The sequence below is a fragment of the Podarcis filfolensis genome (genome assembly GCF_964270895.1).
Source record: "Podarcis filfolensis genome assembly, chromosome: 1".
In the NCBI taxonomy this organism is placed as follows: Eukaryota; Metazoa; Chordata; class Lepidosauria; order Squamata; family Lacertidae; genus Podarcis; species Podarcis filfolensis.
In genome coordinates, this window is record NC_139604.1 from 66,216,061 (window position 1) to 66,240,790 (window position 24,730).

The 24,730-nt window shown below is 41.5% G+C and overlaps 1 long non-coding RNA gene across 4 annotated transcripts in view; it reads right to left on the minus strand.

Moving 5' to 3' along the window:
- The window catches only part of LOC310751263, a 96,408-nt gene extending 72,885 nt beyond the window's left edge, over window positions 1-23,523 (minus strand). The window contains exons 1-3 of one of the 4 annotated variants that reach the window (XR_014542438.1): window positions 23,509-23,523; window positions 8,308-8,440; window positions 4,758-4,869 (exon numbers count right to left, since the gene is read on the minus strand). This is a non-coding gene — a long non-coding RNA (uncharacterized lncRNA). Of the gene's footprint in view, window positions 1-4,757; window positions 4,870-8,307; window positions 8,636-23,508 lie in introns of those variants that run through there. The other 3 variants (XR_014542439.1, XR_014542440.1, XR_014542441.1) reach the window with 3 other exon arrangements.
- Window positions 23,524-24,730: the final 1,207 nt, after the last annotated feature.

Below are 24,730 nucleotides of genomic sequence, written 5' to 3' on the forward strand. Positions count from 1 at the left end.
TTCAGCCTACTTGACCATGAGACCTATTAGGACATTTCTAAGCAACGCCTGGACAAATTCAACTGACTAAATTCTGCTAATTTCTGCTTATTGATCAGACTCTATCACAGGGAACCTGTGTCCCTTCACATGTTATTGAGCTGTAACTCAAATCAGTCCAAGCCAGCATGGCCAGTGGTCAGGGATAATGGAAGCTGTGGTCTAAAAACAGGTTCCCCACCCATTTTACAATAAATACCCCAGTAAGAATGCTTTTCCCAAGCAGTAACGGGAGTGGATTTTCATAAAGTCTCGTTTAGAAAAACCTGTCATTGTTTCATTATCATCTATGACTGGGGCTGTTGTATCTCTCAGTAGGGTCTGCCATGTTAACGATATAACTGTGTATTCCTCAGCAGGAGGCCACACCTCATGGAGACAGATTAAGATGAAGAGCTTCTTAGATGACATTCCAATGAAGCAGTTTCTACCACTATTTTGGTGAATTTCATTGTAGTTTACAAGCCAGAATTTAAAAGCTAACTTACAAAGCCCTTAAATTAGTAAGCAGCATTAAGGGCACGCTATTCTTAGCTGGTTTTGGTTAGTAAGAAATAAGAAACTGCCAGGTTAATAAGAAATATAAAATCAGTTAAGTCGTATCTTCTCTCAGATGTATGTACTGTATGTGACACTTTGCATACATCACCGGAGAGTGATAGTTCCTATATACCAGGCTTACTTGTGTGTGGCTCACCAAGCCCACCATCTAGGAAGCCCATCAGAGGCTTGATAAATCTGTTGGCTTTGCTGCTTGCCTGTGACTGTAAAATGGTGATGGGTATCAGGTACAATATATGGCTGGTGGGTTGCATGCTACATTGGGTAGAATTCAACATCATGCTATTACAAGTATTCCATCCGCACAAGCATTCCAGCTTGCCACTTGAAATGACCCCCCTCCTCCCCTCCCCTGCATGTTCTTCTGGGAGATCTCCCTACACCCCACCAGATCCAAGGCCCATGAGCGGCAGACTATATGGGGCAGAACCACATTGTGAATCAGGGCAAACTAATGGGGCTCCTTAAGTGAATCCCACCTTTGATTCTTGGTAGGCCACAGGTTGTATGGCACTTGGTAGTGCATGTTATAATTTAGACCAGGGGTAGGGAACTCTTAAGTGCAGCTAATCCCAGTGGGGCTCACTGTCACTACCAATCCACTGATAGGTGCTCACAGTAAGCTCTAACTGTTTCTTTGAAGCAGCATCCTTACTTGCCCTACACCTGACATCACATATGACTTCAGTGAGCATCGTTGGGTTTTGTGGTTCAAACCTGGGCCTGTGGCAGGCCTAATTAGATTCGAGTCAGAAGTTTCCTAAGCCTGCTGTAGACTCTCAGTGGATGTTTCAGATGAAATCAGCACAGGACATTGGTAAAGCATTTTACTCTCCAGTGAGGTTAGGGTATTCTATTTGGAGCTACCTCATTTAATCCTCACAACCACTTCGTGGAAAAGCAACTACAAGATGAAACAAATCTGCCTTTAGGTTTTGAACAATGACTTAGGTTTCTCTGCAAAGGCAACTCTCTTTCAGTCCAGATAAGCTTACTGACAGTATGGAGTGCATTAGTAGCATGTGGCACAGCACTGTTCAGGTTTATTGTCACAATTTAAGCACACAGACAGCATCTGTGAAAATGTGACTGAGCCATCAAGTAAGGTGCAGAATTGAAGTGAACCGTTATGCTAGCAACAAGAGATCAGTGATCATTTACAAAACAAAAACAGAATAAACAGTATGGACACTGATAGCCATTCACAAGCACTCTAGTTACAAATAAGAGTGTTCCTGTTTACACTGTTGCTGTCTCTATGGCTGAATGTACATTAGATGGAATACTCCTGGGTATGTTGGCACAATGTCTGGGACAGTTTGCAAATTTTCTTCTGCTGTGAATCTTGTCACCTTGCTTGACAAGATCTTCTTGCATTCTCATAATCTAACATAAATGCTCTTTGAGTGGTTTCTGCATCTGAGTAAATGTGCCTCAAGCAGAATGTGAGTCAAGACTCAGGGGCTGGGGGGTTGGAATGAAAGCTGCAGCAACTCTGTGCAACTTTTCTGTACAATATTTTGGCATAGCTGTCAACGTTTCCCTTTTTTTAAAAGGGGAATTCCCTTATTCCAAATAGGATTCCTTGCAAGAAAAGGGAAAAGTTGACAGCTATGTATTTTTGGTGGAAGGTGATTCTATGAATTAACAAAAAAAAAAAACCAAAACAAACAGCAAATGTATTATTTCTGTGACAGCAAATCTGTTGAAATGACATGTCCTTCTTTACTTTGCCAGGACAACATGAATGCAGAAAGCAAGAAAGGAAACTTGTGAGCATTTCGTGTAACTCAGGTGAAAGGTCTTAGTTCTAGTGATGTAGATAGTGGATTCAAGCCACCAAGGTAACCGTTTTCCATTTCAGATGAGAGATGGTGTTGTCCGTCTTGTACAGGGCAAATTAAAAGTGGGTTTATGTGAGGTCCTTGAATGAGGAAAATGCTTGACTTTCTAAGCCTAGAATCTGAATTTTATAGAAATAAAAATTTAAATCCAGTTTGCCAGCTGGGTCTGAGTGCAGATAACAGAAGCAAAGGGGCTAGATGGGTCAAGAAAGGGTCTTTACCATAGAAAAGCGACTCTGTCCTTGTAGAACTAGTGAAACTTCCAAATCTTCTCTGAAATCTAAGGAACCTACACACAGCAAGTGCTTACTGCCTATGGACTCTATGAGGTGGTCTGCATGTAGAGAAGTTTGCAGCCACTGCACCCCCCTCCCCCGTTTCTGTTGCTGCTGTAAGCTAAGCCCTGGTTTGGCTGTGTTTCATCTATACCCAGGCTCATGGCTTTAATCCTCCTGACAATCCTTCAGCTACAATCCCAAGAACAAACCTTGGTTACAGTCTGTGTGTTTGGAGTCAGACAAATCACAAGCCTGCGTTCAGACAACACACCACACCATGGCTTAGATCGCAGTAGCAACAGGACCAGAGAAAGAATAATACAGCTACAATCTCCTCTCCAGAAACCCCACACTTGTGTGCTCACACTCAGTGATTGTATGGTTTAGCATTATGTGCAAACCAGCTCGGTGTCTTGATGGCTATGTGCTACGTCCAGGAATGGAGGCAGCATGGCTCTGAATACCAGTTGCTTGTGCATAACAATGAAGGGGAGTATTACTTTTATGACTTCTTTGTGGGATTCCCAGAGGCATCTAGATGACCACTGTGGGAAATGGGATGTTGGACTAGGTAGCCTTTGGCTCTTCTTCTGTCTGTTCCTACTCACACTTTGTGTTTCCCTCTTCCATAGGACTCACTGCCACTTGAGGAGTGAGTGGCGGAGGCACTCAAAGCAGCAAGTAAAGAATATGGCACTATTTCAGGGGCCAGGTTTGTCCCATTGCACAGTCAGTTGCCAGTTTCTACCCCCACTGAACATCATTCAGATGAAACATTTTTTTTTAAAAGACAGAAATGAGCTTCTTGCTGTCTTCCTCCTCCCCTCTTTTAAGTGACACAGACCTTAACTTTTCCCCATTGGATTAAGTTAAATTACTTTTCCATTGATACTCACAGAATGAGGTTAGAGGTTCTTCTGTTTAGTAAGTACAAGATTTCAAAGTTCCAGAGCTATGGGCTACGGAGTGAGCACTTGCACTGAAATGATCCATTCATAATAACAGAGAAGGAATATGTATTTTCCCCCTCCCGTATGTCAACAATTGTGTGTACTTTTCATGAGACTCAGAAAAAAAAGGGGGGGGGGAGAAAACTAGTGGACAGATTATTTGTTGGCTTAGTAGATTAGAATCAAGAGCTTCTGTAAATTAAAAACAAAAGCAGCTTTGGAATGTACTTTACTGTTTCTGGAAACAAAGATCATTCTTCTCTTCTTTAGAATAATCAAAAATAAGAGTGTTTTCAGTCCCAATGCTTAGATTTATACTGCTCTGCACAATCTCTTCTATGAGCTGTCAGAAATCACTATTTTTCATTTTTCTAGGAAATATTTATTTAGGTTTTGGTTGATTTGTGGCTCTTCTGGAAATTGTTTATGTTAACAAGGAAACTATCTCATTACAATCTTTTAAAAATGGTGCTTAATGTGAAAGTGAATGCATAACCCTGTAAACATTGTACAATAGCACCCATGTGGTTTTTTTTTTTTAATGGTTTGCTTACAGGTCTAACTTCATTAAAGTTTATGTTCTAATTATGCAAGATTTTCCTTGTAATTTATTACAAAAAGTGTGAACGCATTCTTAAGAGGTAACGTCTGTTCTTTTGAACTGATTAAACCCCTTGGGCTATAATACATCTCATTAAGCTGGTGACATAAAAAAGAGAGGATAATCTTTAGTAAAGAGTGGATTCAGGAAACAGTGCACTGTTGATAAGACAGTTGTAGGGCAAAAGTGAAGGTGCATGACTGCGGGATACCTGATGACAGTCCTGATTATGTCACAATATGTTTTTCAATTACTTACTCTACACAATTAAAAAAAATGCAACTTACCATGGCTCTCGCACAAGAATGTAGCTTGTATGTAACTCGACTAGTGTGCTACAAATAATGGGTTGGGAACTACTGGTGCAGGGTTAATTTTGTCATTACAGTTTTAAGTAGTGGGATTACATACCAATTCAGACTACAGCATAGACTTTTCTCTCACGTCCCTAGAATTTAATTTGATTGTAACAAAACAAACCTACCTTAATCATTTCTTTCTTCCATCTGCTTGACCCTTATCATGGTGAGCAGTGAAGACAGCGCAGAACCACGGATGAGAGATTGGATATCATGAGATTTTCCCAGGGGCAGAATCTGTAACAATGATGAAAACCATGTAGCCACGGAATTGACTTTCTGATAACCATTCCACCCCCCCACCCATAAATTAAGCTAAGAAAATCTTGTTGACTCTAAGGTTTTGCTTTCTTAAAAGTGCTTTGCCAAAACCAGTATTCCACTTTATTTAAAGTTTCCTTCTCCCATGTAAGAGGCTTTTGATTTTCTACATCATTCATAGGAACTTAAGGTTTTATTGCTGTGAGGAGGTTGAAGGAATGGTATGTATTTTTGTTTCTGTTAAACCTTTCTCCAGCTCTCTGTAGTCTTTTTGGCTGTCTACGCTCCCTGATCTGAAATGCTCAATGGGGAGAGTTATGGTACTTCATGTCATCTTTCCCTAGGCTGTAATTGAAGTGTAGGGCACTGGCAAAGCTGGCTATCAAGGGCCTATGATTGGTGCGCTTGCTGGTTGGGTTTTTAAGGGAAGTCCTTTCTTTTTTAAAAAGGTAAAAGGAAACAAACACTTTCTGCAAGGATTACTTTAAAAGCAAAAAAAGGGGGGATGATGATGATGATGATGATGATGATGATGATAATAATAATAATAATAATAATAATAATAATAATAATTTGCTGTTATGCACATGGTGGGTAGCACTCCCAGCTCCCAGGAAAACCCACTTCAAAACCTGGGGTTTCCAGAAAGTGTGGATGCCTGGGAAGGCTAATAAAAGCTGACCACTGGTAAAATAATTTGTAGAATGAACACAAGCACTTCTCAGTCACCTCAAAAATGAGGTAAATGTAGCATAAATCATGTATTCGCACCTGTGAGAATTCTACTGGTATTTTCTCTCCCCTTTGGTAATTTTTGAATGTGATTCTTTTGCTTATTAATTGACAGATAAAAGTAAAAAAGAAAACAACCCACAAACTTTTCAACAATTTTTTTTAATGCACTCAACTGTATACTCAAGTTTCAACTCTTAAGTAAAGCAATTGTGAAAGGTTGCATCAAAGTTTTAAATCCCAAAAACAATTTAATCCAGGCTATGGCATTAAATGGGACACGGGTGGTGCTGTGGGTAAAACCTCAGCGCCTAGGGCTTGCCAATCGCATGGTCGGCAGTTCGAATCCCCGCGGCGGGGTGAGCTCCCGTCTTTCGGTCCCAGCTCCTGCCCACCTAGCAGTTCGAAAGCACGCTTAAGTGCAAGTAGATAAATAGGTACCACTTTATAGCAGGAAGGTAAACGGCGTTTCCGTGTGCTGCACTGGTGCCGGCTCGCCAGAGCACTTCGTCACGCTGGCCACGTGACCCGGAAGTGTCTCCGGACAGCGCTGGCCCCCGGCCTCTTAAGTGAGATGGGTGCACAACCCTAGAGTCGGACACGACTGGCCCGTACGGGCAGGGGTACCTTTACCTTTTATGGCATTAAATACTTTTCCCATAGTTGGATTAACAGCTGAACAACAGACTAGGATCAAACAAGAAACCTATTGCTTCTGTTAAGATGTTTATACCAAGAAAAGCTATGCCTGTTGAACATCTGCCCGTTACTCTGCTGTATACGAGCCTCACCAGAGGTATAAAAAGTTGGTCCATCCACTGCTCACTATTTGCTTTCCTTCTGTGATGTCCCATTCTATGTAACTGCATTTTCTACCTGCTAACGCAGCATGTAATATTGGTCTTGTCTGTGCTGTTGGATGACTGTTTGGTAAAAGCAGTAGTGACAGTGGGAGAAACTGACCATGCTTTATTCTTGCCAGCGAATTTCAAAGAATGGTTGTGGTTCTTTATTAGAAAGTGTAACTTTGTAAAAGTGGCCCTTAAATGGGAGCTGAATCAAATTTATCGCCTATCCTTAGTCTCTACATGTACAAACTCCCCTTTGGGAATGCCTTTAAATATCAGAACAGGCACTGTCTCTGTTGCCTTTTCAGTGCCTACTAAGACTTTCCTCTTTCAACAAGTCTTTTCAGTTGCGCTCTTTCCCAGTCTGCATCTATAATGGAATTGTTTTTAATGTTTTAATAAAGTTTTATCAGTTATTGCTTACTATCCTGGGCTCTTTTGGGCTGAAGGGCAGGATATAAATTAAATAAAATTGCAGGGATTCTGAAACTGTTTACTTTCAAGGCCTGCTTGAGACACGGCCTAAACATTACTTAGGGCCACCAGTCACAAAATGGTGGAGCAAAGGCAGCTGGTCACAAAATGGTGGCAGCCATCAGCATTTTAATGGATATCAGAAGAAAGTGGTGCCAGTTAATCTTTGGAAATGGCTAAATTCTTTACTACAGCGTTTTCCTTGTAGCAAGGAGTTCTGCATCTCAGCTCTCCTCACACTAAGTACAGGCATTTGCTCTGGAGGTATTGTGATTCAGCCTCCCCATTTTAGGCAGAATTTGCTGATCTAGAGGCTCTAATTCGAAAATACTTTTTCTTTTAATATATTTCACTTCCCACCCCCAGATGCCCTTCAAAGTATTTTTACCCATGTCCTGTAATTTCTGCTCCCATTCTCCTGTCACACTCATATTGTAATTTATTCCCCACTGACCAACCCGCCCTCCCCCCCAAAAAAACTTGTGGTTTTCTTTTCATGCCTCCTTTCCGTTCCTTTTACAACCACTTCTTCCTATTTTAAGAACTTTTCTCTCTTACCCCCTTCCTCACCATTACCAGTTTATTAAGCAAGTTAGTAAATATTGACCTTTTCTTGCTTGTTCTAATTTCCTTCAGTGCATGGTCTGGTCCTTTCTTTTCAGAGGAAGGAGACATTCTCTTCCCCCGCCCTTTTTACTCAGCTCACAAACCGTTGCAGGTGCTGCTGTTGATCCAGCCAAAAGCCTATGTCATAGCTAGGAGGTGGGGCACTGAGAAGGCAATGGTCAGGGTATGGCACTGAGATCCCTCTAAAAGTGCCCCATGATCCAAGGGCCACCGATTGAGAAGCACTGCGCTCAGTGCCAGATTTACGTATAAGCTATACAACTATAGCTTAGGGCCCCACTCTCTTGCCCCCCCCCCCAAAATAAATAAAGAAAAAAACCCTGAATGTACATTTCCAAAATATAAGATAAAAAACAAATAAAATAGAACCTACATACAGCAACAGTGTTTTGTGTGGTGTAGGCTCCTATGATGTAAGTAATGGGGCTCCCCTGCTAGCCTGCTCCCTAAAATATCACTGGTTAGATACCTATTAGGTCCATAAATTACCATATAGCATATATTCAACACAAAAAACAGCAACAATTTGTTGCTGACAAAGGACAGCTAGACATATAAAGGGCCCCATTACCTTCAGTAGCTTAGGGCCTCATCAAACCTAAATCCGGCCCTGACAGCTCTGTGGCATACACAAATCCTTGCTAGAAATACTGAACACCCTCCTGTTAACACACACACTTTCTGCACAATAAACTCTGCAGATTCAATTCCCAACCCCTTTGTAAAATCATACCTCAACAGGATAGCACTGTTGTTCCCTTGGGGGGCTCCAAAAGACTGCTTGCTCAAAAAAGTGGGGAAGGATCAGTGCAGAACAGGCGTTCCAGTAACAGGCATCTGATTGGCTCAGATGAAAATTCATGCACCTGATGGTCAGACAGGCAGATAATTCAGAAGGGCAGCCAAAATCCTAAATTACTTAATTGGCTCATAAGGAGGACTCCTATTGGCTAGTGGTACTGATCAGAGTCAGATAACCAAAGGACAAAAGAATCCCTCAGCCTTGCTTAACCCTTTCCTATCAATATGTGAGAGTTGTTACTTTCACCTAGGTGAGAGGGAAGGGAACAGCTCTCTGTAGTGAGATTTTGTGATGAGCTGTGATGTGAAGACAGCAGAGTGCCACCACAGGAGACGGGCAGAAACAACTCCAGGAAGTTAGACATCTTAGTAAATGGAAATTTTAAGGATATGAGTTTAGGGTGACAGGATAGAGGCTGAGCTATGGTTTGGGATGCTGGTTTTTATTGGGGTGGGGGCAGATTGTGAATCTGCTGATCAGACAAAGTATCTGCATGAAGTCTGAACTCAAAGGGCTGGAGCAGGCAAGCAAATTTGTAAGTAGTGCATGACTGTTACTATATCTGAAAAAAACCGCTAGTGAGAAAAATAGGGTGAAATGGTAAAGGTGAGAGAGCCATTGTTTGTAACCACCTGGTTCAGACCCCATATTTGTTTAGATTGTAACGTTCTTCTGTCCTGTGTTATGAATGAATCATAGAATCATAGAATCATAGAATCATAGAATCATAGAGTTGGAAGAGACCACAAGGGCCATCGAGTCCAACCCCCTGCCAAGCAGGAAACACCATCAGAGCACTCCTGACATATGGTTGTCAAGCCTCTGCTTAAAGACCTCCAAAGAAGGAGACTCCACCACACTCCCTGGCAGCAAGTTCCACTGTCGAACAGCTCTTACTGTCAGGAAGTTCTTCCTAATGTTTAGGTGGAATCTTCTTTCTTGTAGTTTGGAACCATTGCTCCGTGTCCGCTTCTCTGGAGCAGCAGAAAACAACCTTTCTCCCTCCTCTATGTGACATCCTTTTATATATTTGAACATGGCTATCATATCACCCCTTAACCTCCTCTTCTCCAGGCTAAACATGCCCAGCTCCCTTAGCCGTTCCTCATAAGGCATCGTTTCCAGGCCTTTGACCATTTTGGTTGCCCTCCTCTGGACACGTTCCAGTTTGTCAATGTCCTTCTTGAACTGTGGTGCCCAGAACTGGACACAGTACTCCAGGTGAGGTCTGACCAGAGCAGAATACAGTGGCACTATTACTTCCCTTGATCTAGATGCTATACTCCTATTGATGCAGCCCAGAATTGCATTGGCTTTTTTAGCTGCCGCGTCACACTGTTGGCTCATGTCAAGTTTGTGGTCAACCAAGACTCCTAGATCCTTTTCACATGTAGTGCTCTCAAGCCAGGTGTCACCCATCTTGTATTTGTGCCTCTCATTTTTTTTGCCCAAGTGCAATACTTTACATTTCTCCCTGTTAAAATTCATCTTGTTTGTTTTGGCCCAGTTCTCTAATCTGTCAAGGTCGTTTTGAAGTGTGATCCTGTCCTCTGGGGTGTTAGCCACCCCTCCCAGTTTGGTGTCATCTGCAAATTTGATCAGGATGCCCTTGAGTCCATCATCCAAGTCGTTGATAAAGATGTTGAATAAGACCGGGCCCAAGACAGAACCCTGTGGCACCCCACTAGTCACTCTTCTCCAGGATGAAGAGGAACCATTGATGAGCACCCTTTGGGTTCGGTCAGTCAGCCAGTTACAAATCCACTGAGTGGTAGCATAGTCAAGACCGCATTTTACCAGCTTCTTTACAAGAATATCATGGGGCACCTTGTCAAATGCCTTGCTGAAATCAAGGTAGGCTACATCCACTGCGTTCCCTTCATCAATGGAGTGACTGGAAAATAATATGAACTGTACATGCAGGTGTAGGTATTATTCAGCAGACCAGACTGCCATAGCCAGTTGCTACTTACTTGCATATGGGACCAAGTAAGAGGGTTAGGACAGCAGTCAGGAAGAGAAGCTTAAGGACACAAGGGGAAGTCACACGTTAAGGGAACAGCTGCCAGGAAGTGATTCCATACAGAAAGTACAGAGGAAGAGTACGAGGGAGTTAGGAGTTATAGAAAGCTTGTTTAAATAAAGTATTGTTTAAATAAAGTATTTTGTTTTATAGTACTCCTACCTGATCCTTAGTGATAATTAACACCACTTGAAACATGCACAGGGTTATTTAATATGAACTCCAAGCTGTTGTGAACTACAAGACCAAAACATGTAACCTTCTCGACTTGGTAAATTTTCTCTCTTGTTTCTTGCAAATGTTTAATGTAGTTATCTCCTTTCCAGATCTAATATACTTTGTTACTGGGTGTGCATGCTTTGGGCTGAGTACACACATTTTATTTTAGCACCAACAGTCTGAGTATTTCTATTTTCTATGTACTCCAGATGCACTCCAAATCTGCACCTAGTAAGAACTGGTTTCATTCTGCAGAATTTGAGTGCAAGCTAGAATCTCTTATTCGGCAAGTCCATATATGTCCTAGATCAGGCATGGCCAAAGTTCATTTTGGGGGCCTAATCAGGCCCGCCGGTCGTTTTAATCCGGCCCCTGTGGCAGTTAATTACCTAGGGTAAAATCCAAAAAAAACCTCAACAATTCCAACCCTTAAAAAAGCTCATTAACTTCAATCCTTAAAAAAAGCTGGCCCTCTTTGAAAGAAGTTTGGACACCACTGTCCTAGATGAATGTTTTGGACATATAGGAAATAGTTGATTTCTTTTCTATACTATTTCAGCCAGTCCAGGATATGCAGCTGTCCATTCCTGAACAAGGAGGGGGGCATTATTCCCAGCTGCTGTACTTAAGACAGTTGAGTTACCAAGGCCACCAAGTTAGGTTTCAGTTTGCCTTTTTATTTAGAGTGATTTTAATTCTATTCTGGGGTTGCTGTGGGTTTTGTATGTCTTGGCACTGCAATATGTTCTAGGGGAAATCCTACAAGCCTCGTTAAGAAGCCTGACCACATCATACCCTCTCTTTGGCACAATGTACACTACTAGTTTTCTTGGCTCTAGTATGTAAATCTCTTTTGATAGAAGGATTTCCATTTCCACATGTCAGCGAAATGAGCCCATGGACACCCAGATCTTTCGGTATGTTTCTTGTAGCTTATTCAGAACTTGAATGCTGGAAGCTAAACTTATCAGTTGTGCTCTCTCAATACAAATGGAATGACACTCAAAATAAATGTTAAGAAGTTCTCAGCACTGATGGGCTGATGTTTCCTCATAGTTCCTCATAGTATATTGCTCCTGATAATATCTCTACCTTTCTTCCAGGTACCATCAGCCACAGCCAGCTTGGCCAGTGGTCAGGGATGATGGCAGCCTAACAACATCTAGAGGACAGCATGTTGGTTACCTCATTTCTATGACTTAGAAATATGGTGGACACAATCCAGAAAAAAGTTAGTGGGGAGTAAGTCCCTTTAAAAAAAAAGGTATTGACTATTCTCGATTAATGTTGCTGGGTTGTGCCCAGTGCCTCTGATATCCTAGAACTAAGTTGAACTGAAGGGTCTGAGTGTCACAAACATCTTCCCCCACCTTCTTTTGGGTGGTTGAAAAGAGGGGCCACTTTTTTAGAAAAAGGTTTACAGCTGAGGTATCTTGAATGTTTTAAAAAACTCGAGACAGTTATGTGCATCAGTGCACAGCAACAGATCTTTAAGTATTCTAATATGAACTAGCATACGCATTAGTGTACAGCAACAGGCTTAAAGAAAAGAGGCCATTAATGAGCATTAGCGCACAGGGCAGGATTTTAAAAGAGCCTTTTACGTTCTGCAATTGTTTTTAAAGCCAGGCATTAATCAGTACATCAGTGCACAGCAAGGGTGTTTAAAAATTTTCTGCTAATGTGCAGCAGCATGTGCAACAGCACACAACAACAAGGCTGCAATAAAAATGTGGGCCATGTTCTCTCATAGATACTGCTACTACCAAACATAGACAACAGATGCAAATGCAGTGGCTGCAAACAGGAACAAGTTATGAAAAACCAGAGGATTTTCACAAACCTTTTCAAGTCCTGGAAAAGACTGTTTTCACACTAAGCCATTGTCAAATCTGCCCCCTGTTAATTGACCCATCCACAGTTCTCACAACCTCAGCCTCTGGTTCAATTTTTATTTTTACTAACTTAAGATGGGTACATAACAATGTTAATTGTGGGAAAATATTGTTTTTGTTACCCTTTGAACTCAGTGCTTCTTTTTAACCTATTCTCAATTAATACATTTTCTCTCTCGTTGCATTCCATAGCACACACTGAATTCAATCTCCACACTACCACACACCTGTCTGTTACGCATCTCTCTGCTCCCTATTTGTTTTGCTCCCTCAGATTATAGACTGCTTTTCTGTTTTAATTATGGCACACTCTAAAACAGTTTGTACTGGATTGGAGCTAAAATTTCTCAGAAGACATTACTCTAAGAAATGTCCATAGGAAAAGAAAGGTTATGTTGCAGAATTTTCTCTTAATAGTCTCCCCCCCGCCCCCAGTTATGGCTGCAATTCCCGCCCCCTGAAATGATGCTGAGTTGAGGGCATTGTGAAGGCTGTAAATTGGCAGCCAGTTGCTGTTCTTGCCATTTCCGGATACAGCAGCTAAGAGGGAATAAGAAAGATGCTTCGCTCCTGCAAATGGTGGTGGTTACTCCCCTCCCCTCTTGAGAAACTGGAGAAATTCTCCTCCCCAGGCTAGGAAAATTAGGTGAAATTCTCTCTTCCCTTCCACTATCCCCAATATCTCTTCCCACAAATAAGGTATAGGATTTTGAGCAGCCATTTGTGCACAGCTCCAGCATGTGTTCCAGGTGGTGTTAAGAACCAATCAGGAGCAATATAAAACAAATAACTTTATTCAACTCCAAACTTGCTCTGTCTCTCATGCTCTCTCTCTGTACTCTCACTTCCTGGTAGATGTATGTTTAATCTGTGCCTTTCCCCCCTTTGGGTCACTAGCTTTCTCTCCTAGGAGGAGGAGGAACCAGCAACTGGGGCTGCACCGGCCCCAACCATGAGGATGTCTCGTTTGTAGGTAGGTCTCAGGGTGCCCCCTCAGCTCAGCACCCTGTGCGGGGAAACCACCTGTACTGCCCTAAATCTGCTGCTGAATTAGTTCCACATACATTGGTGCAAGATATTCAGGAATGGTTCCATATCAATAAATAATGATGATAACTTACTGCACTTTGTGTTATCTTTGACATATAATGTAAGACCTCTCAGAATATAACTTATTCAATCCTTTCTATATATTTTATAGACAACAACAGTATTCCATTCATCATTTTGTCACTAACTTTCAGATATGCGTGTTGTCCATATTTTACAATTGGGTGTTTGAACCCCTGTAGATATAAAAAGAGGAGGGCCGGGGATGTCACATTCTGCCATCCTCTTTCTGCATACGCTTATTATTATTACAGCAGATAGTACAGAGCAGGCACCCCCAAATTCGACCCTCCAGATGTTTTGGGACTACAACTCCCATCATCCTTAGCTAACAGGACTAGTGGTCAGGGATGATGGGCGTTCTAGTCCCAAAACATCTGGAGTTTGGGGATGCCTGGTATAGAGCTATTTAAAAGCTATTTTGGATTGAACCAACCATAGAACCCTGATAATTCCCCTCCTTTTCAGAATCTGAAACCATTTTAAGGGTTGTAGTCATAAAACTTCCTGGCGTACAGATCCTGCTGCTCATGAATGTATGGAAAAGATACTGAAAAAACAAGACATCTCTATTCTCTAGTGTTGTGAAGACTTACATGAATACGCGAAGACTTACATGAATACCAGAACAGGTTCAACTGCCAGGATAAAAGTTCATTATTAAAAGACCCTGCATCCTTTTCACTAGGAACGCGGGTGGCACTGTGGTCTAAACCACAGAGCCTAGGGCTTGCCGATCAGAAGGTCGGTGGTTCGAATCCCTGTGATGGGGTGAGCTCCTGTTGCTCAGTCCCTGCTCCTGCCAACCTAGCAGTTCAAAAGCACGTCAAAGTGCAAGTAGATAAATAGGTACCACTCTGGCGGGAAGGTAAACGGCGTTTCCGTGCGCTGCTCTGATTCACCAGAAGCTGCATAGTCATGCTGGCCACATGACCCGGAAGCTGTACACTGGCTCCCCCGGCCAGTAAAGCGAGATGAGCGCCGCAACCCCAGAGTCGTTCGCGAATGGTCCTAATGGTCAGGGGTCCCTTTACCTTTTTATCCTTTTCACTATAACAGAATCATTTCGTGGAACTATTTGTGATCGACCTGTAAGACTCATTGCAGAATTACTGCCTTGCCTTTTGAAGTCAAATTGCTGTTCGTAGTTAAGGGCAGCTCTACTTGTAAAAATCCATGCTTCCTGGTCTAGGCCCAGTAAGTTACTTAGTGCTATCAATTATTATCACATCCTATATGTATAATTTCTGTGTCTTATCAGAATTAATCTCACTTTTCCTCTTAATAGGGAGAGATTTTTTTTCTTTTCCAAATCTCTCTGCATGTTTTGAATTGTAGGATAAGCGAAGCACTGTGATATATAAAATAAGTCACCTAACTTGAGACAGCATAGGTTAAAAATTAATACAGCAAACACTCAGCATTACAAGCACCAGATTGCCATGACATATCTCATTTGTGTAGTTCTGGTCTTGGTTCCAGTTATTTTTCAGAATTTTGCAAAATTAATATATAATTCACACCACCATTGATTCCGCAGTCCTAGGCGCATTAAACATAGGGGTAAGTTACCTCAAAATCGGAGGGATTTACTCTTGAGTAAACATGCACAGGGCTCAGCTATGTTTGACTGTCTTTTGGTTTCAAGCAGTTAAAGAGAAAGAAAAAAGAAACTTACTGCTTCAGGTAAAATATTACTTCCTAAATCAAGCCATAGCCAAGTGCACTGTTAAGACATTTAGAAAGTTCCTAAACGATTTCCATGTTCAGAAATATTTTATGTAGTCTATTCAGTTACATTCTTGGAATAGTACATAATTGCTTTCCTGGGCTGATGTTGATGCAAATACTCCACCCCACACAACCCGCTTTTCTACCGGCGAGGTAATTCTGATATTAAGAACAGATACTGCTTTTGAATAGGACATTGTTTTGTGGCCAGATCAGTAGCAGCTACCTCCTGTTTCCTCCTTGCAGTTTCCATTCAAGATTTGAACAACATAACAGGACAAAAGGGAGACAGAATTTTGAGTGCTAGCAGACCTGTGTGGATTGTGTTTTGCTTTACTCTCAGCAATGTTCATTAATTCTTCTACTACCATCAGATGTGTGTGTGTATTTCACAGTAACTAGCAAAGAATTACCATTTGTTGATGTCAGCCTCTGTCCTTTATTTTAATGAGAATGCCAGCTCTAAATCCCCTCTGATCACTTTTATTTCTTACTGGGACTAAATAAGGATATTCCCAGTGGTGTATTAATCTCGGTTGGCACGGTTTTAATCAACTGATCTCAAAGAGGCTATGGACTCACAAGCAGCTTGCCACCCACTTGGGCTCTTTCTACACTAATAGGGTTGACTATGTTACATAGAATGTCTGCTGCTCACACTGTAATTTAAGCCAAGCTGTGTTTTAAAAAAACAAAAATCACGCTCTCTCTGCAGGCACAGAGAAAGTTGTCTTTTTGTTTTGTTTCATAGCATCGAGGCTGAAGAAGAGAACCAGCAGTAGCACACCAAGGGCTTTAAAAACACATTTCGTACCAGTTGAAAAATTGCATAGCAATTAAGTCTATCCCCCTACCCCACTTCAATCCTTTCGGAGAAAAAGTCTTTATGTTTTGCCATAGGTTTTCAAATCTTCGTTGAAATTGCCAGGGTGAAGGAGGAAACAATTACAGGATGCTGGCTTTCAAAGTGTCTGGGATTGCCAAATAAGTTTATCTTTTTTTTCTCATCGTGGATAAAAACATGCTAAACCTTAAACCAAATTGTTAAACTGAAACGCATGGGAGTTGCCAACCTCTCCCTCTGCTTTTTTGTTTTACGCTGGGTTTGTTTGGATGGGTTTTCCATAGCCCTCTTTTTGCCAGTGACGACTTTTGAAGATGGTATGTTTTGAATTTGCTGAGAGATCTACTGCTCTGTGCTCAGTTTTCAGGGCTTTTAGAAAGCATTCAGTAATGCCCATTTGGTTATAAGAAAAAATTATGAGCTGACAGGTTAAATATAATTATAGTGGGTATTCTGTACAAGAAGAAAGAGGTGCCTTTTAAAGCCATCTTGGCAATCTGTTTGCACTCGTTTCATTCATAGAAATAGGTTTTCTGAGGGGGGTGGGTAGTGGTAGCAAGGGGGCATGTGTTCTAAAAAAAAAAGTTTCTTAAGGCTTAATGCAAATTTGAAAAAGTTGCAGAGATTTTATATGATGAAGGCAATGGCATTTGCATTAGTATTTGGTTGTTACAACTTTCACGGTGTATGTGTAACAGCCTGAAATCCAGAAAAGCTGGAAATCCGGAAAAGCTGGATTTTGAGAAGGGATCAAAGGAAGTCACACGTAGCCATAGTGGCCTCTGTTCAAACTATTCCAAGCCCAGGTCTGGTTAAATTTACTTGTGGCTAGAGCCCAGTGAAAGGAATGGGGCATGTTAGCCATGACTGCTTAGGTGACATTGCTTTCAATGGGACTCACTGCACTATCTTATAATGTGTTTACTTAGGGCTTCCTTACAGGTAATGTACAGACAAATTTCTCATGTTGCAATGATATTGAGTAAAATGCAGTCCAATTCTATGAATGTTTACTCAGAAGTATGACCCACGTTACTCAATGGGATAAATGTGCATATAATTTCCACCAAGAGTCATAGGCTTGTAACAAGTGATGGGTTTTGCACAATTTGTGGAAGGCGTTTGGGATTTTTGAGGTGGCAGTTTAGAACTTTGTTTTAGATGCATATGAAGTGGTATACGGGAGGAAATATGAATCTCTTCTGATTATTTTTAACTGTTCATAGTAATAAGTACAGTGGTACCTCGGGTTAAGAACTTAATTCATTCTGGAGGTCTGTTCTTAACCTGAAATTGTTCTTAACCTGAGATACCACTTTAGTTAATGGGGCCTCCCGCTGCCACCGCGCAATTTCTGTTCTCATCCTGAAGCAAAGTTTTTAACCCAAGGTATATTTCTGGGTTAGCAGAGTCTGTAACTTGAAGCGTCTGTAACCCGAGGTACCACTGTACACACAAAACATATGGAATAGCCAGTATTTGTTTCTTGGGGGGCGGGATCCAGTACTTCTGGCATTCCAGTAATGCAATTGAGGGGTTCCACGGGGTTGAACTAGTTGACCCTTAGGAATCCCTTCCAGTTTTTCGATTTCTCAAAGCCAGGTGGCCTCCCTCTCCCTGTCCTTGTATTACCTGGGGCACTTGCCGCACTGGCTCCAGGGACTTCAGTGCTTCCTGCACCTGCCCTGCCACAACCTTCGTGAATGCCACAAGTGAGGTGACCAGGGCGCACATAGCCAGCTGCAGAGCGCAGCGCGTGGCAGGGAAAGCATGTCACATGCTGTGGCAGCCAGGCTCTGGTGGGGCTTTACTCACGTCATGGCTTCCCATGAGGTTGAATGTCTTGGGGGGGGGAGGTGCTGGTACTGCGTATTGTTGAATAACACCAGAAAAAAAGCACTGGGGATAACCATTGTTGCACACATCAAGGGAATTCCCCTTTTCTTTTAAAATGCTACTTCACGCTTCTTGCAATTGATGAAAATAACTACTACACACAGTCCATTTGTAGGGAACAGACTAATGACCTTATTAATTCCTGGGAGGTAGATAATTTATATATTATGTGTGAAATATATTTTTCATTAAATCGGGCCTAAAGATGCTTATATGGATTTGACTAGAGATTAGTAAGCAGCACATGTTTGGAATGATATAAATGTTTTAACTATTGCTTTAAAAAAACCAACAAAAAACCAATGAAGCAATGTGGAAGACTCTGAAAGTTATACCAGACATCTGATTTTGTGTTTAATTTTCTTTTAAAAACAGCTGAAAAAAATCAAAATGTCTCCTGACTTGTACCCCAGGCATATGTCATAATCAAGACTGATATCAGTTCTGCATATGAAAGCTATATGTTAGAGACTACGTGAGAACTTTCAAATATCTCTTTTGCTATATGTTAAAGTGGTGCATACAAGCTTGGAGCTTAACCAGTCATTACTCATGAGTATACCTATGTGATCTGCAAGTGGAATATCTGCACGTTGTGTCTTTTAAAAAAATGACTTCCTAGTCAATGAGTCTCGTGAATGGATACTGTTGACAAAGAGTTGCTATTTTAATGAAGTCATTAGTCTCTTAAGTAATAGAATTGCATGGAACAGTTCTGGTCTGTTTGCCAAGGTGACAGCTTTCAACCATATACTCAAAAAGATGGGAGTCCAAGAAGGATGGGAGTTTCTAAAAGGAGAAATATTGAAGGCCCAAATGGAGGCAATTGCAACAAGAAAGAAAAGTGGGAGGCATCTAAGGAAACCAGTATGGCTGCATAAGGAGCTTACAGATGAGCTGAGAGTTAAGAAGGGCGTGTATAAGAAATGGAAGAAAGGAGAAGTCACAAAGGAGTAGTATACACGAGTACCCAACAGTTGCAGGGGGAAAGTCAGGCTGGCTAAAGCTCAGAATGAGGTCGGGCTTGCAAGAGAGGTGAGAAATAATAAAAAAGGCTTCTTTGGCTATGTCCGAAGTAAGAGGAAGAACAAGGAAGTGGTGGGGTCCTCTGTGTGGAGAAGGCAGGGAAATACTATTGGGTGACAGAGAGAAGGTGGAACTACTCAACGCCTACTTTGCCTTTGTCTTCACTCAAAAGGAAAGTGATGCTCAACCTGGTGATAACAGAATAATGGATGTAAGGAGGGAGCTGCAGCCCAAGATAGGAAAAGAGGTGGTAAGGGAACACCTAGCTACTTTAAATGAATTCAGATCTCCAGGACCTGATGAGCTGCATCCAAAGGTACTAAAGGATCTTGCGGATGTAATTTGAGAAATCTTGGAGAACAGATGAGGTCTCTACAGACTGGAGGCAGGCAAATGTTGTCCCCAACTTCAAAAAGGGGACAAAGGAAGACCCAAGTTATTATTGACTGGTGAGCTTGACATTGATACTAGGGAAGGTCCTAGAATAGATAATTCAACAGGCGGTCTGTGAGCATTTAGAAAAGGATGCTGTGATTGCCTAAGACCCAGCATGGGTCTCAAAAAGAAGTCATGTCATACTAATCTGATTTTTTTTTTTAATGGATTTACAAACTTGGTGGATCAGGGAAATTCTGTGTCCTGGGCCTGTTGTTTGTTCAACATCTTTATAAATGACTTGGATGAAGGAATTTGCAGATGACACACCAAACTGGGAGGGGTAGCTGAGGCTGCAGAAGACAGAATCAGAATTCAAAATGGCCTTAACTGTTTGGAGAAAGGGGCACAAGCTAACAAAATGAATTTCAATACGGGCAGATGTAAGGTTCTAAACTTAGGTAGGAAGAACCAGATCCACAAATGTAGCATGGAGGATACCTGACTTACTAGTAGTACATGTGAAAAGGATCTAGGGGTCTTGGTGGACCGCAAGCTTAACATGAGTCAACAGTGTGATGCAGCAGCAAAAAAGGTGAATGCCATTCTAGGCTGCATCAGGAGAAGTATAGTGTTCAGGTCAAGGGGAGTAATAGTTCCACTCTATTCTGCCTTGGTCAGACCACACCTGGAATACTGTGTCCAGTTTTGGGTGCCACAATTTAAGAAGGAGGTTGACAAGCTGGAACGTGTGCAGAGGAGGGCAACCAAGATGATCAAGGCTCTTGAAACCAATCCTTATGAGGAACAGTTGAAGGAGCTGGGTATGTTTAGGCTGAAAAAGAGGAGACTGAGAGGAGATATGATACCCATCTTCAAATATCAAAAGGGCTGTCACATGGAAGATAGAAGAAGCTTGTTTTCTCTTGCTCTGGAGGGTAGGACTTGAACCAATGGCTTCAAATTACAAGAAAACAGATTCTGACTGAATATACAGAAAAACTCTGACAGTAAGTGCTGTTCTACAGTGGAACAGATTCCCCCGAGAGGTGGTGGACTCTCTTTCCTTGGAGGTTTTTAAGCAGAGGTTGGATGGTCATCTGTCGTGCATGATGAGATTCCTGCATTGCAGGGGGTTGGACTAGATGGCCTTTGAGTACCGTCCAATTCTATTATTCTAAGTAAAGTGCAATTTTAGATACAGGATGTATGGCAGCACAAATGCAACCCACCAGAATCCAGGAGGGGTTTAACCTGGAAATTAACAGTCTGACACAATGCTAAGTTGATTATATAGCTGCAAACCTCTTTAGGGTTTTGCACCCCTTAAAATGCTATGCAACAAGGTTGTTGTTTACAGAGATCCAGTTTTGGCTATTCAGACCACTGAAATCAATGGGTCATTAGTTAATAATGATGACTAATTTCCATTGATTTACGTATATACAGTGATGTGTTCATTCTTGTTTCAAGACCCATATTTGTAGCCCTTTTAAGAAAAATAAATAATAATAGCTTCATTAGAAATACTGGCATGCAAAATTCTTTCAAAGAGAGAGAGAGAGAGAGAGATTCTCACTGTGTGTGTCTGTCAGTTACACCCACCCACCCCTTCCCATGTTTTCTGTGGTCCTGAAGTGTGTTCTGGGACTACATTAAAACATACCTCTTTCCTTAGGTACTGCTTGCCTACATGAATGCTTAACTATGACTCCCCCACCCCCACCCCACAACTTTAAACAATTTCTGAATAATGTTTCTATGCTAACCCTAATGATAAGACAAAGAAGCATACATTGAATTTAAATGAAAACTGAAAACAGATGTCAGGAAGTATTTTTTCATCTTGAATGTGCAGAATGATCGGCCAGGTACGGCAAGTGCTTTTTCTCATTTAGGAAATAATTAGATGGCCCATCATAGACAAAATGACTTTCCCAATTTCCCTTTTCTCTAATTTTGGTACATTTTTCTTACATCTCAGTAGCAACTCACTTTTTTTCCCAACTGGAAGGTTCATCATCTGCACGTGGACTTAAAAGAACAAATGAACTACTAACTGCTAAGTGAATTTCTAGCTTTAGCATGTATTATGTGTCACATCAGCAGCCATTATTTTTAAAGGAGAGAATAAGGTTCCCATTGTTACCTTGATATCCTAGGCTGTGTAACCAAAATCAGAGTAAGAAAATGTACACTGGGTAATTTTACTTTGCATTTTGAAAAAGAGACATAACCACTTTTTACTTTCTAAATATATATTTAAAATCCAGATATGGTTACGTCAAGAAATGAATTGACAACTGAAAAGTTATTAGAACTTACTCGTGCAGTCTAATCTACAAGTTTGGTAAACAGGATATTCAGAATTAAGTGGAATAGTGCCCCATTTCTGAACATCACCCTATTGAGATGCCAATTTATGTCAGCATAAGGCTCATAAGCAGTTGTGCAAGGAAAAGAGTTAATAATATACTCACATTGAAATGTGGATCTAGCCTCCACCTAATGACTGGATGTAATTTCTGTACTAGTACCTGTCTCTCTCCCCCCCCCCCCTCTAGTTTCAGAGTCATGGAAGAAGTCCATATTCAGAGGCAATACTGTATGGTATTGCCCTGAATACTGGGTAATGAGGGGCAAAGTCAGAATTCCATGGGCGGTCAGTTGTGGAGGCTGCTGAATAACTACAGGGGCGGGGAGGGTTTTCTGTTCTGACAGTTTGCTTGAAACTACCCCTCAGGTGTTTGTTGTCTCACCCCCGCTGGGCAAAACTGAATGTGACTTTGTATTGCATGTCACTTGGCCCCTTCACCCAGAGAAGCTGATAACCATCAATTAGGCAGGAATTCTGATTTGGCCTATATGACCAATTTCCCCAAACCATGCCCACCTGCCCCTTTTCTGATACATATGGCAGCTGATCCCTGCTTAAAGCGACATTTGCCGTCACCACTTATCAGCAGTGACTTCAAACCTCCAAGTACCTTTGCAGATGCAGTTTAAATTTGGCCCATGCTTGAAAGGAACAATTTTCTTTTTCAGTGCAGCTTGGGTTCAAGCTGGACTGGAAATGAAAATTAGGTCACTTAATGTTGAAATGGCTTGCGGAGGATGGGGAAGCTCAGGATTTGACTTGCTGTCTGGATCCTGTTCCCTACATGTGCATTTTTTGTTTTTTGCTTTAAAAACAAAACAAAAACAGTTTCCTGGAGTTATTATTCCCTTCTAAGCATATTGTTATCAACAGACAGTAATGCAACTAAATGCAGCTGGTGAAAAAAGACAGCATAGTGATTATTGTTTTCTCCCACTATGTAAAGGAAAATTTCAGGTTCACTTATGGAGGTGAAGGAGAAACACAGCCCAGCACTACAAAACTTAGGTAGCCATAAGCATATTCTGTTATATGTATATAGTGAAACCTGAAATATTTTGATTTTAAGGTTTGGGCTTTTTATTTACTCATTCTTAATTGCAAGGAGCCCTAATTAAGTAGTGACCTTGGCATGCATGTTTCTCAAATCCCTAGGCTGCTAGAGGCTGCAAGTGTAATGGAATAATAACTATACAATTAAGCCCTATTAGTACTGTAATTAATGCAATATCCTACATTAGGAGCACTACCAAAATCAAGAGCCTGTGAAATCAAGCACCATCAAACCCAAAGATGCCAAATGCATTGCCTTTATTTATTTTTGATGAATCCAGTAAAATCTGTAAAGTGCTTGGTACTATCAATATGCAGGCTAGTATGGCTAATATTTATCGTGTAAAGGGACATACTGAATTTGGGGTGGGATGGGGTGGATTGACAGTCCCTGGTAACTGCCTGCAACCCTATGCACACTTATCTGGGAGTAAGTTATTGAATTTGCTTCTCTCTCCCCCCCTCCCCATATAAGACAACTTACCAATGCCCCCCCCTTGTCCTTACCCCAAGCATGAGGATGATTTGCATGCTGATCACTAAGTGGTTGGCTAAATTGATATTTGGTGTAGACTGCAGTTACCTTTCGGCATGCTGGATATGTGGGTGCTTTGCTGTAGGTCTCCATGCACAATTCACATTTGGTTGGGGTGGTAAACTCAGCTGTGACTAGCACCTAAAATGGAGCTTTATTCCATCCTGCTTATCAGTAGTAAACTGCAAAAAGAGGGAAAGTTAAGGGGAAAGATACCAACTGAGATGAACAAGACCTCCCACTTTCCCAGTCACCACCTACTTTAAAGCAGCCTTTGCCAACCTGGTGCTCTCCAGATGTTTTGGACTCCCACCAGCCCTGGTCATTATTACTCATCACATAAATGAATAATTTCCATCTGTTTATTTTTGCAACAATAACCCTGTGGATTCCAGTATCTGATGTTCAGAAGCATTGCTGCTTCCAACTGTGGAGGGAGAGGACTCTTTCTGTGGAGGGAGAGGACTCTGTCTAACTCTCTTTCACAGGCATCTAGTGATGTTGGCCATCACTGCTTCCCGTACGAGCAAGTTCCATAGTTTAACTATGCACTGTGTGCAGAAGTAATTTCTTTTATCTGTCCTGAATCTTCCAACATTCAGCTTCATTCAAGGTCTACAAATTCTAGCATTATGAGAGAGGAGAAATAGCTTTTTTCTAACCACTTTTTCCATGCCATGCATAATTTTACACACTTCTCTCATGTCACTCCTTATTTGCCTTTTCTCTAAACTAAGATGTCCCAAGCGCTGCAACCTTCTTCGTAGGAGAGTTGCTCATTTTGTTTGCCCTTTTCTGAACCTCTTCCAACTCAACAATACTCTTTTTGAGGTGAGGTTTAGTGAGCAGTTCAGAATATTCCAAATGTGGTCGCACTGCATTACAAGGGCATTAAGCTATTGCCAGTCTTATTTTCAATTCCTTTCCTAATTATCCTCCGCAATGAATTTGCTTTTTTCCACAACCACTGCACACTGGATTGACATCTTCATTGAGCTATCCATAGGACCCCAAGATACCGTTCCTGGCCTGTCACCACCAGTTCAGACCCCATGAGAGTATATGTGAATTAAGATTTTTAATCTCTAGGGTTTCTTTGAAGTTAGCTTTGTGATGAAGGGATAGCTAGGAAATCAGGAAGAGAAATTGGATTAGAATACTCATGTCCCTTCAGCAAATGTTTGCATAGCAGTTGGACAGGAATTTACAAATGTGATCAAAATAGAAGCTTTCACAAAGGGGTCCAAATATACATCTGGGATTAATCCAG